Here is a 13444-nt window from a genome sequence, read left to right on the forward strand (position 1 = left end):
AAGCACTTCAGCACAAAGTATTAATTGCGAGGTTAAATCAATCTTTTTTTGTGATATGTCACTCCAGGACTTGTATTATGTTAATTTGTGGCTATTAAAAGGTCTAAGGTAATGGATTTATTATCCCACACATGCAAGTGCCTCCTTTTGGGCCAGAGATATGTTCATGTAGGTAGTTTCTCTAAAAAACACAAGCTTGTAGCATGTCTTCCAAATACAGAGAAATTACTTGAAGTTGTTCTCTGATGATGGCCATGGAACTTTTCCCACGTAAAGACAAGTATCCTTGAATGAGGAAAAAATGCCATACTATAAGCCAAGGACGATAGTATTAAAAATCTTTGAATGTCCTACTTCACCCACCCAAAGAGCTCTGAATAAGGGCCTGCGTATGATTCCTTTTGTAGATATTTGTTCATATGCTTCAGTAGACAATGAATCATACCAATGAGGTTAAATCCAGTGTCCATTGAAACAAATGCAATTATATCCCTTAAATCTAATAAGCTCTGCTTTAGGCTTGTAAATTTTACAGTAGTCTGCACTATATTCTAATAGCTGTCTGAGTGTAATGCCTGTGAGGCAATTGGCTGCACACTACTCATGTCTTACATAAATGAACAGGAGATTCAGAAATTTCAGAAAACACAAGTGTTCCTCCTTGTTTGCATAAGGCTTTGTTCTTTTTGATAAACAAGTTAGTTCTCTAAACAAGTCCCTCAGGCCAGTTACACTTTTTAATGCTGAAAAGAATTTTTTTAGAAGCATTCCCATTTCTGTAACAGAAATCTAAATATTTGAGTTTTGGGGGTTTTTGACTCTTGGAAAACTTAGAATTCCTCTTAATTTTTTCCTTCTTTTTTACCCTATGAGTAGGAGTATGCTTACATAGCAATTCAGTAAGTACCATGAAAAACAGTACTTGTATAATAGTGATGTGCATAAATCTATTTGCTGCAAGATCTCATGTTTTTCAGATAAGTCATGACAAGCTATGGGATTGTTACATGTTATACCTTTTGGAAGTAATAGTCCTCATCAAAAGCAAAATGTAGTACAATACTAGACTGTCATTTACTTATATCACAGTAATAATACTGTTAAGACTTGTTGCTCACACTGTTCTATAAATTAATATTTGAAACCTGCAAGATTCAGGAATTGAAGTTTGACATACCCATATTTTACAATCTTCCATAAATCTGTTGTTTTTTTCTTTTTTTATTTTAATCTCTCATTTTACAGAGGAAATTGAATAAATCAGATGTCCTGGTAAATGAAGAATAGCACTGGTTTACAGGAATAGTCCTTTCAAATTTATGGCAACTAGCTTTCAAGTTACTAATCAGTTTGAGGAAAGGTTCCAGACTCCAGTCAATGTTTAAATTACACCTGAAAATAAAACATTAAGAAATTCACAGCTCATTGTGGCTTTTTATATAAACATGTATCATTACTTTAAAAAAATCATATATATATATATTTATATATGTAAAATTGACTCTGGGTAGCTATGTAGCTTTACTTTCTCTAGTAAAACCCAATGGCAAGAACTAGTCACTTAAAAATGACTTAAACACTATTATCACAATAAAAAAATTACAAAAAAATTTCCAGGTTTAACTTTCATCACTGACCCTAGTTTGTTTAACAAAGACAATCTTTTTTTTTATTTTGAGATTTAATAATAATTTGATTTATTGTCATCTAACTGAATTTCCGTAGAATAGCAAATAAATATTGTTAGCAAAAATAATTTTGATGGTTTTGTTAGCAAACATGTTTTCAAACACTCTTCACTTGTCCTATTTATGAAAAATGAAGTATGCACTTCATATTTATGAATATCTTTTTAAAGACAGTTTTTATACTACACTTTGAAGGCTGAGAAGTTTTAAGAACCTTTCTTTTAATCCTTGCCATACTCTTAAAATAGCAAAACAAAATAAAAACTCACACCCAAGCTTTCCCTATGGGTGAGATGTCATGAGAAACATGTTGATTCCTGAGTGATAGAATGTGACACACTCCAAATCCAAAAAGAATTTTACACAAAAATGTCATAGCTCATCATGTTAGTGTCTCTGTCAAACAGAGGAAAATTAAAGCTTCATGAGCAGTTGGTTACCTTTTCTGTCCAATTTATGGCTCTCTTACATTGTAACAGTGGTATTCGATAATGGAGAAGTTGGAGGACACAGAGTAAGTAATTAATGATTTTCTAGTGTTGAGATAATGTCAACATGACAGGAACTAGGAGGAAAAGGAAGGAAAAAGTACTTGTGGTAACAGAAATTTTAAGTGTATTTTTTTCAAGAGAATAATAAAAATGTCACTATTTAGTACTCAACAGGGCCTATGTATCAAGCATAAATTTATGTGACAAGCTGTCATCTAAACATTGTTTCTAACATGACTTTAGGATCCAATCACAAGTTATTTATAAACTATCATTTTTAATTACTTGCAAATAGTTCTGATGAACATGGTTCAGAATTTTGATATTTTAAACTCTTCTCAAAAGCCTCATTAAATAAGAATTAATTTTGACATGATTCTAAGTAAGAAATCTCAAACGATAATCATCAAATAGGCTCAACCTTGTTTGTGTAGCAGCAATAAAATTGGTTCAAGTAAGATGCAATTTGACTAATAGAGATTCTGATATCTTTATTAGTTGCTTCATGTCTGTAATGCTCAACAAAAGGAACATTTTACATGTGTTTTGTCTTTATGTAAATGAATATGGATAAAGTACTAAAGAATAGTAAGTAGATACTGAACTTTTTTTGATCATCATAGCTTTGAGAAAGATGACTTTAAAAAGAATGTCTCAATTTCTCTGTATGTATATTTTGAAGTACACTCTTGGTTTAGCATTTTCAGAAATGAATATAAGTGATTAAGGAGTGCTAATAGTAATGGCATTGTACAGGATAGTAAGAACTTTAAATAAACATAGAGTCATAGGGGCTGGGCATGGGTAGGTTTTACTTAACAGAACTGGAATGTATTATAACCTCGACATTTGAAAATCGAAAAACATTGAACTTTCTTTTAATCACTAAAGCTAATAACTGAGGCCCACTGAAATATTTCTGAGAATAAACCTCTTTTATTATTTTCCTCTTTCTGCTATGTTTTCTGAACAGTTATAGTATATAAAATACATATTCTACAAATTTCATGTACATTTTACTTCTATTTTGAGGAGAATCTCAAGTTCTCTTTAAAATGCCTTACTCTTTATGATTTAAAAGCTGACTATAACAATTTGCTTTTTTTTTGCAATCAGACAGGTGACATGGCTTTCCTGAATCTAAATGAGATTTGAAAAAGTAACAAGGGAGATAAGGCATGCCCCATTAATCTCAATTAAAGTCTAATCTAGGGTGGTGTTCTGTGGCCAGAGAATTAAATATTTGTTCAGATGCCACAGGATTTAGATTTTTGTTGGAGAATTCACCTTTTGGCTGAACTTTGAAATTATTTCTGTGTTCCTTGTTGTCCACATTCTGCTTGTGATTATGCTTTGCTCTCGAGCCTCCCTCATAACAAACCCTTTGGTGATTTACAGTGGATTCCCTTCCCATTGCGTAATGGAGTTAGGCAGCAGAGAGTCTGGAAACTGGAGCTGGGTCCTACTAGCCCAGCAATGGAGGAAGGTTAGTTATTTCTTATGCCTGGGGAATGCTACAAGGCAGCAACTAGGATGTCTTGCAGATGAATAATTGAGGCCAGCTGGCACACAGGTGGGAAGGCTAACAAACCTGCCAGAATGTCACCACAGGAGAGGTCACTCAGGAGCTGTAGCCAGACTTAAGAGGGAGGAAAGTATCAGGATTCTATCCAAGTACAATCTGTACATAAAAAGTACCTTACGCAAATGTGTACTAAAGGGCTTTAGAATAGCTTTGAATTATTTTCAGCTGAGATCTTGCAGACAGTATAAAGAAAGATGATGTAAAGTAGTATTCTGAGATTGAAGAGAGAGCTGCCTTGCTGCAGAACATAGTAGGTGCTGCATTGGACTCTGCTGTTGCCATGGATGCTCAAGGTTAGTCTTGCTCAGTATAAATTTGAAGCTCTTGCCCTTCTATTTAATGTGTTAGTACTAACTGGGAATGTTTTCTAGTTGCAGCTAATGCTCACTGAATTTGTATCATTACTGATATCTGGGGAGGAAGTCTTCTAATTTCTGGATGATGGTTGTTCAAGTAACTCTAAACTCTTGCTTACTTCAATTCTCTTGAGAATCTGGCTCTGCATTTCTTCACATTTCATAAGAACCACACTTTATCATTAGCTACTAACCTCCATCTTCTTACTTGCTGAGTTTAGAGAATCATGATTTTGCCCAATGATATATATTTCACTCATGCTTAAAATCACAACCTCAAGTCTACAAACACACAGTGTGGCAGCCTCCAGTTTAAGACTGATTAGCTCTTCAAATGGTCTAATAGTGCTACCACTTCTGAGGCCAAGGCAGCTTCATATTCACCCCTGTGTGTGGCTCCAGACAGCATGAAAACTTGAGTTACTGTGAGAAATTTGGAATAAAGCATGGGAGCCTTTCCTTGTAGGTTTGGGGGTTTGCCTGTTCAAGAGTAATGTGCATTAGATTAATTGAACAAGAAAATACAGAAAATATTCTGGAATCAAGAATGGAGAGTTCTTATCAAGCTCAGACTGGGTTGCTTAAGCTGTGCAGTCATGGGGAGAGCAAAGATACTACAGGGAAACTGCGAAACATCTGTTGCAAAACAATTGCATCTTTCCATTGCCTTTACCTATAGCTAATGGAAATTTAGTACTCCACCAAGCTAGAAGATGAACTATTAATAATGATCTCATTAAAATATAGAGCACTTTTTTTGTCTGCTTTGAGTGCTAAGATCCTGATGAAGAAAAAACAGCTCAGTAAACGTACAGAAATATATTTTCTCCAGAATAGACTGATGAAAATGTATCAGACTTTGCTTTCTGCACATTTCACTACTGCTGTCTCCTCAGCTAATTGCAGAGACAGTACTTGGATCTTCAGGCATTGTAGCAATGGTGATGGATACACAGTCTGCTGCTGACAAAAATGTGATTTTTGTCCCCCAAAACACTGAGGTACAAAATAAGGACTGGATTTGCAGCATATTTTGAATGCAAGTGTGTTATAAAAGTGAGCACTTAAAAGGAATTTTAATCACATTGATTTTCTTACTGGAAGTAAAAGAGCTCCATGTAATGAATTAGTGTTAGAGGTGTTAAGTTTTAACATTTATAAATTTCAGATCCTAAATGTGCTAATTCTTTTCCTGTACTGATGACCTGGCAGTCCTGTGTGGTTATATCTTGCTAAAATAGCTTAATAGCTACATATAATCTGAAAGATTGAGTAATTTCAAGAGTTAATAAATCTAGATCATCAGCTCACTGGAAATTATTTTATTTTACTCAATTTTAATAATGCGCTGAAGTGTATTACTTGAATATTTAAAGTTCAGTACATGCTTTGCTGAACTATGGCTTGATTATGACTATGAGAGAACATGTTACTAAATATGCAGGCAACTGAATTCATTAGTCTTCACTACTTTCTTGCTTACTGTGTATAGCTTTGGAGCAAGTGTTTATTTTTCCTTGAGATAAATGTAGATCTTAACGTTAAAGTAGTGGATTAAATTGTGTCTATTGGGTTTGTGTGGCCAGGTTCTGCTGGGGGGAGGGTGGGACCGTACAGGGTTTTTTTCTGTGAGAAGCTGTGTGAGGATGGCTAGAGCTCATCTAAAATGGTAAATTTTGTCAAGATATCCATCCCCTATGTCCAGCAGAGCCAATGCCAGTCAGCTCCAAGATGGACTTGTCTCACATCGGATAAGTCTGTGGAGGATTGTCTCCCATGGGAAGAACCTCACGCTGGAGCTGGGGAAAAATTCTTCTCCTGGGGAGGAAGGAGCAGCAGAGACAATGTGTGATGAACTGACCAGAGCCCACATTTCTGGTTCCCCTGCACTGCTGTGGGGGGAGGAGGGAGAGAATTTGTGAGTGAAGTTGAGCCCAGGAAGAAGGGATGGGTGGGGGAAAGGTGCTTTTAAGATTTGGTTTTATTTCTCAATACCCTTTCCTGATTTGATTGGAAATAAATCAGTTTTCCCAAGCTGAGACTGTTTTGCCTGTGATGGTAACTGGTGAGCAATTTCTGCCTGTCATTGTCCTGACCCATAAGCCTCTCATTACATTTACTCTCCCCTGTCCAGCTAAGGAGTGGAGTTATAGGCTTTGGAAGGCAGGTGGCCTCCAGCCACAGCTGGTTACTGTGTTTGGCTAAAAATGAAGGTAACTTTTTTTATTTGAAAGGGTGCAGCCCGTGACTCAGTTATTTGGTTTATAGTATTCTATGTTGCTCTGTAAAGATGTATCAAAGAAGGCTAGAGAGCAAGGGAAAAACAGGAAAAAATAATTTGTTGAGTGTGTGCCAAGAAGAATACCAACATCCCAAAGAGAGGAATGGGAGAACTCTAGTTGTCTACAAAACTTTTTTTCCTATGTCCTAGTGAGTTTTAGACAAATTTTATGTTCCTTTGGAAGGTATAGCACAAGACTTTGAAGAAGCCTGTGCTTTTCTGAATGAGAAGACACAGTGGCCTGGAGAGGTTTCCTGGAATATCTCAAATGACAGAAGGTAGTACCTCTCTTTAAGCCAATTAACTGGACTTCTAATACAAGAATCAGGGATCTCATATATAGTCTCCTCCCATTCTTCCTTGTTTTTGGGATGTCCCCATAACTAAAGGGAGCTGACTGGTGCTCCCCTGCCCCTCCTCTCCATCAGTCTGCTGGGGCTGCTGTTGCGCAGGACAGGCCTGGGGACTTGATCTGTCATTTTACTGCTCTATAAAACTCTCTTCTCCATAACCATGATTGTTCCCTCACTGAGGGAGTTTTCTGTGGAAAAAGTAATTTCACATGTGATATGTGCAATCCTTGTAGACTCAGAATTCCATGAAAGAATTGCAAGAGGATTTGCTTAAGGATATATCTTGATAAGAATATATATCTTGTTAGACTTCTGATTTTTTTTTTTTTTGGTGAAACTTGTTTTTCTCTGCAAAACCTGTTATACCATTATCTTAACTAATCAAGAGTGAACTAAAGAAGAAAAAAGTGAATGTGAATTGGAGGATTAGTTATGTAGGATGTGGAAATTATATTCAGAAGTATGTAGTGTCAATTATTTAATCATAATTTCTGTTATGAAGTGAATGGATAGCTATATGATTTTAATTATACCAGGAAGCCTTGTATTTTGACAAATGTCACAGTATTGTATAAAAATGCTAAATAATTGTAAGATTCACTAAGGAAAATATTAATGGTTTCGAGAGTTTTTTTCCAAGTAAAGGCTGGAGTTTAATACATTTAATCTGCTTCTACATAATTTTAACAAAAATACAGAATAAATCAGACAAAACCAAGAAAGTAAGTATTTAATATTCCTAAATTCATAACTATTATTACAGCTATATGGGGGAAAAATATTTGTATATATTAGAAGTGTTTATGTAATTTTTTTCCAGTAAATCAACTTAGAGAGATTACATATACAGAATTATCTTGATGAAATTTACCATTTTAGATGAGCTCTAGCCATTCTCACACAAAGAACTCTATTAAAAAATCTTTTATAATTTTAATAACATATCATGCAGCTATTTAATGACATTTTGATATCCCAACTGCTCATGAATATTTACTCCCCATTGCTTTTCACAGCTTATATTGCCAACAGCATGTTTTCTGTAAGTCAAACTGTTTCTGTACGCCATTTTAGAAGAAAATATAGGCAAGCCTCACAGTAGGATTTTTAAAAAATATTTAGTTAAATGGAATACTCTATTGAACATTCATCCTTTTAAGGTAAGAGGAAATCAAAATTACTTTATTAAGAATGTTGCAACAACTTCATTTGTATCAGAATAAAACTAAAACTGAAAGATGTGATAAAACGTGTAGAAGCAGTGAGCAGGCTGACGGATCTGTTTGCTTAACATGCAAGCTCCTGTCACTGACAATCTCTGAACAGTTCTCTTAGCTTTAGAAAAGGCTTGCTTTGCCCAGTAACAGTTGTACTATTATAAGCTCTTGTACCATTTTGTTTTAATTAAGAGGTAATTTCTCACCTATTCCCTTGAATTAACTTTTCTTTCTACTGCTGGCATTCTTTGTCTTTTTTTTTTTCTTTCTTCCCTCAGCATTTGATAATTACTGTAACATGCCCTTGACTGACTACCAGGTATCTGACAAGGAAAATTTAAGATAATGGACTTTCCCATATGCCTGGGATTTGTTGCTCCCAGTGCTGTCCCATCACAGTTCTCACAGATGGAGCGTCCGAGGCTGGAGCTGCTCCTAATAGGCAGACAAGGCACCCATGAGATGAGGTGTTCTCCATGATATCTTGTGGTGTTGGTGCTTCTCTAAGTTCATAAATAGACCTGATTTTTGACCCATGAGATCAGGTACTTTTCTGAGCTTTTAGAAAGTGTATGAAGACTATAAAGTAGATGCAAGAGATAATTATTTTTTTTTCACATCACTTATCTTGAAGAAGAATTTGAGTGTATGTAGAAATTGAAGACTATTGTTTTCTTCTACACTAGGACTCCTTTCTTTCCTTAGTTTTCCTGAATGAGTCTGAAATGTCATTTCTCCCAGCGTGCATGCACATGATCCCTGGAACAGTTGTGGAATTCCACAGAAATTTGGTGTAATTTCACCTGTCAGCTTGTTTGCTCAGCTTTGCAATACTAACCACTCATTGTTAGGAATTGCTTTATCTGTGAGATTGTGGTGGAAGCAGAGCAGGAACACATCAGGGCTTTCCCCTATATTGCACAGAGTGACCCAGTGAATCTCCATGGCCAGGGCACTGCTGGGATTTAGAAGTCTGGCTCTCCTGGAAGCCCAGAGAACTGCAGAGAAGGGACAACAGGGCAGCAGGCATGGTTGTCTCTACTTGAGCACTAACCTGTGGGGATGAGTTGGGTCTGTGGAGGAGCAATGTAGTGGGAGGAGGAGTTCAGACTCCTCCTAGTTTGTGAGGTCTTGGAGACACTTGTTTACTCCTTCCCCTTCACAGTGTACCACTGTGTTTGCCAAAGCTTTAAACTGAAACTAAGTGAATAATGTACAACAGTACCAAACTGAAATCAACTTAATTTGTAATGTATAGTAGTTCTGTGTAGTACCCTAATTGTTTAGTCAAGAAAGACAATACACGTAATCAATATCACTGCAGTAAGCTGAAAAATGTCACTAAGTCTTACATTCTTCTGACTGTTGTCACTGACACAATATGTTGCTGAACAGGAATTCACATTGAAGGCTTTTAGGTAGTCCTGAATAATTAATATGCATAGATTTTGGAATTAGGTAATACTTTCTCGGTGAAGATAATAAATGTGTTTTAATAATTGTTTCCTGCCACTTGATTTATCAATTCTTAAAATATTGAATTGCAAATATATTATGGCTTTTTAGATGGGGCTCTTTCATGAGAACTGTTAGTAGATTTTGTTTTTCTGTTGAGTTATGTGACTTAGTGACAATCCTATTTAGTCTGGGAACTTTGTGCATCATCCTGTGAAATATTAAAAAGCTTTTAAGTTTTAAATGATATTTATGTATATGCAGCATGCAAAGTACATCATACTGTGTGCTAACCAAATGCTTTCACCATTTTTATTACTAGAAATCTAAAATAAATAAGAGATTGGTTTGTAAATCCTTTGGAAGACCTATTTAGTGTAATAGTTCTTTTAATCATAAGCAAGAAAGAATATTTATTGATTGCTATACGTACTGAAGAAAAAAGAATAGTAGTACAATGTAATATGCTAACCTCTATTTTTAAAAAGTGTCTTTGGAAAAAACAGAAAAAACCTGTGAAGGAGTGAAGAAGTTAATTAGCTATGGTGTCCTTTTCAATAATATATCCATGACAATTACAGGAAAATACACTGAGATAGAAGTCAGCTCATGGAATTCTTGTACCAAGCCTGTTACTGTTTAATTTAATCAATGGCATTGACAGCTGACTTCTTCGAGTTGAATAAAAGATAAACTATTTTATACTGAATTCATTTAAATCTGCACTACTCCTATGAATTTAAATTATGATTCAACGTTAACTAGTCTTTGCACATCTAACTGTAGAAAAATCTCATATGTGAAATAGAACATATTTTCAGTGCCTTTTTCCTACCTTTTCCTCTTTTGCACCTTTAAGCCTGTAGACATGATACAGCAATGGAAATGCAACCCAATTATTTTGATATTATTTTCTTTCAGTTCAATCAATAACCTAAGTTTTTATTACAATTCAGTGACTGCTCACCTCTTCTCATATGAATAGTTTAAATTGCAAAACCATATTGGATTGGAGCAGTCACATTTGTTATACTAATTTCAGACATCTACTCTGTGCTAACATGGAAATTTTATTCATTCTGGGAATCAAGCATTGAATTTGAAATATATTTCTTTCTTTTACATGTTATTTTGTGATTGCACATATATGTGAAATTTGCATCATATATGAGTGCCTATTTTCACAGTTTAAAACTTTCTTAAAGATAAACTAATTGGCATTTACGTGTGTTCAGATTTTTAAAATATATTTTTTATCTAAATGAGCTCTTCTAAATTTGATAACTAATAAGGACCTTTATTGATTATACACTAGCACTGTGAAAGAAAGCACATATGGGATGTTTTAGCTGGAGCTGGAACTGCTGCTTCAGCTATCAAACTAATGGAACTATAATAGAACACTTAGTAAGAAAATTAATGGGCTGCATTCTTTCCTTTGTCACTAGACCTGTATGGCTCCATTAGGTCTGATTTGTTCAGTTAGAAGCAGAAAGAACAATGAATATACCAGCATTTCACTATGTATTATCACTCTTCTTGTATTCATGAGCTAGTTGGCATCTCGTTATGTTAACCTGCAGTGAGATGATATGTTGCACGTGTTATGATATGGGTTTATTTACAAAAGAATCTATTGATTCTCATATTTGTGTTATTCTTAGATTGATAAAAGAGGGAGGTGGAGGATATATGTTTCTTCTGCCATTGTTCATTATGCCAGATACTTCTACCAGAGGAATTGGTTTCTCTGGGATTTTATTGTAATCCACAGGATTTTATTTTTATTGAGCCCTTTTCCTGCTACTGCACTTGATTGTACTTGTTTCAAAATTCAACCATGTACAAAAAATGAAATGTAATAGCAATTGTGTTTACTTTCTATTAAAGTATGGATTTTTTGAAGAGACTAATTTACTGGGACAATTCTCTGTGAGACTGTTTTACAGCTACAATCTAATATCAAAACCCAGTGCCACAACCTTTCTTAAAGACAAGCAATCTAATTTGACACAGATAGCTATCCCATGCTATATGTTTTTGTTAGGGTCATAGCTGAAACACTGCACAGTTGCCTAAGTGTTTCTATCTTGAGGATTTCTTTGAGGTTTTGGGGGCTGAAATATTCTAGAACTGTTTCTCACCTTTCTCATTACCCTGGTGCCTTTACACAGTTTCAACATCCATGCAAATTTGTTATTCCAAGTCTTTCACGATATCAGTATAGTCCAACTGCAGCTGACTGACAGATGGGATATAGGTAGCAGGGCTATGATCTACTAGATCTGGAAAAATACAGTGAAGCTCTATGCTTTCTAAAATGGTACCATCTCTAAATTTCCTGGGATTTTTCCATATTAGAGGATTTTTCACCTAGTGTGCATTGGCACCTTTCAGAACTTCTGTGGGGAGTAACAACTCTCCAGCCAGCACAATGTGGTTTGAATAGACCTCTACTGCTACAGAATTACTCCCCCCCCATCCCCAGTGACTTTGTGTTATAAAACAGAAAATTTGAGAAGAAAATTTTGAATACAGCTGATGTTCCATAGTGCTTACCATGTAAAAGGCTATATATAAGTTTCTTTACTGACCTCAGTACATGTAATGAGAATAAATTCTTTCAGAGAATAGCAAGTATATTTTTAAACATTGTATTTTTTTGTATTATCTCTTTTCGGTTTGAGAAAAATTTAATTTTTTGTGTTTCCATATTCATCATTGGACACAGCATTTGGCCTGTGCAATGTTGCTAGAATATAACTCATCTTAGGAGGCTAAAGCAAAAGTTCCTCTATAAAACCAGGGGCTGATATATGCCTATTAAACTATGATTTTCTGCCTGTTGATGAAATTTCTTAAGTACGCAAGTACTACTATTACTGTAACACTTGTAGTTTAGTTCCATTTTAGTTCAGTTTGGTAGCTGTTATTTGTTCTCTTTCAGTGGTACTTTAGGGGATTTGTGCAATTTAAATATTTATTAATGAGACCAGAAGACAGGAGTATTGAAAGGAATATTGATATTTTTCTAGGTTTAAGTATGATAAAACAAGATGATTTTTCAGATAGTATTTTTTCGTATTTCTTCTTCTTCAGAAGTATATTCATATTCAAGTACTTATTCTAGTACAGCTTCAGAGAGGATTTTCATGTTGATCCAAAGACCAAATAGAGGTCTTTACCAATCTAAGTAGTCTTTGATTCTATGATTCTATAGTTATTACTTCCAATTAGCAAAATGGCCATTTAGGAAGTCTAACTTTAGAAGAAGTTTTAAAGGCTTGGGTTTTTTGGTTCTATATTGCTGCTTCTCCAGTTATATTAAGTGGTGCTGTTCTTCCTTGTTGCCATGTTGTTGCAGAATTTGAAATCTTGGCTGTTTGAACTAGAGGAAAATTAAGAAGGTTTAGGGAAAAAAGAAGCAAGGAGAAGTCTGTGTGGAATTCTGTGAACTCACAACTAGGAGCTGCAGTACTTGAATTTCGCACTTTGGCTAAACTTTATATGCTCAGGAAAAGCTGAATACCCTTGTTAGGGTAACATATCTAGACTTTTCCTTTTCTTCAGATCCAAACTGAACACCTGTATTTCCACAGAAATTTTGATGTGCTCCACTGCATGCTACATATATACAGGATTCTTATCCAGTCTGAATACTGCTTTTCGCATTGTGGTGATGTATTTTGGTACCAGGGGAAGTGAAAAGCATTGTCTCTAATAAAGCTGCATTTATCCCAATCTGTTAGGACAGAATGAGCAAGATTGTTGTAAATACCACTGCAGATAGCACTATCAATCTTAGACTTATCTTTTCCTTATGCAGTGCCAGAACTAATAAGTCTCCATAGAACTAACATACTAAGAACAAGCAGACTCTGAGGAAATATGCTTTTATAACAGTAACAGTTTAAAACTGTATTATTATTCAAAACTGATTTTGCAGATAAAATTGCTGTGTTAACATAATGACTTCTCAGTTATTCAAATTAATATTTAAAGGTTAATTAAAGAAACT

At 35.0% G+C, this 13444-nt stretch overlaps 1 protein-coding gene across 3 annotated transcripts in view; it reads left to right on the forward strand.

The window, feature by feature from the left end:
- Nucleotides 1–13444, forward strand: part of IMMP2L (inner mitochondrial membrane peptidase subunit 2) — a 410416-nt gene that overhangs the window by 394367 nt on the left and 2605 nt on the right. Inside the window, exon 1 of one of the 3 annotated variants that reach the window (XR_007629942.1) lies at nt 3804–4057. The exons of the other annotated variants lie outside the window; for them this stretch is intronic. The gene's annotated coding sequence lies outside the window, so the exon portion shown is untranslated. Of the gene's footprint in view, nt 1–3803; nt 4058–13444 lie in introns of those variants that run through there. 3 annotated transcript variants of the gene reach the window in all.

Source organism: Myiozetetes cayanensis, unplaced genomic scaffold (genome assembly GCF_022539395.1).
Source record: "Myiozetetes cayanensis isolate MyiCay16 unplaced genomic scaffold, myiCay2020 scf3, whole genome shotgun sequence".
Taxonomy (NCBI): Eukaryota; Metazoa; Chordata; class Aves; order Passeriformes; family Tyrannidae; genus Myiozetetes; species Myiozetetes cayanensis.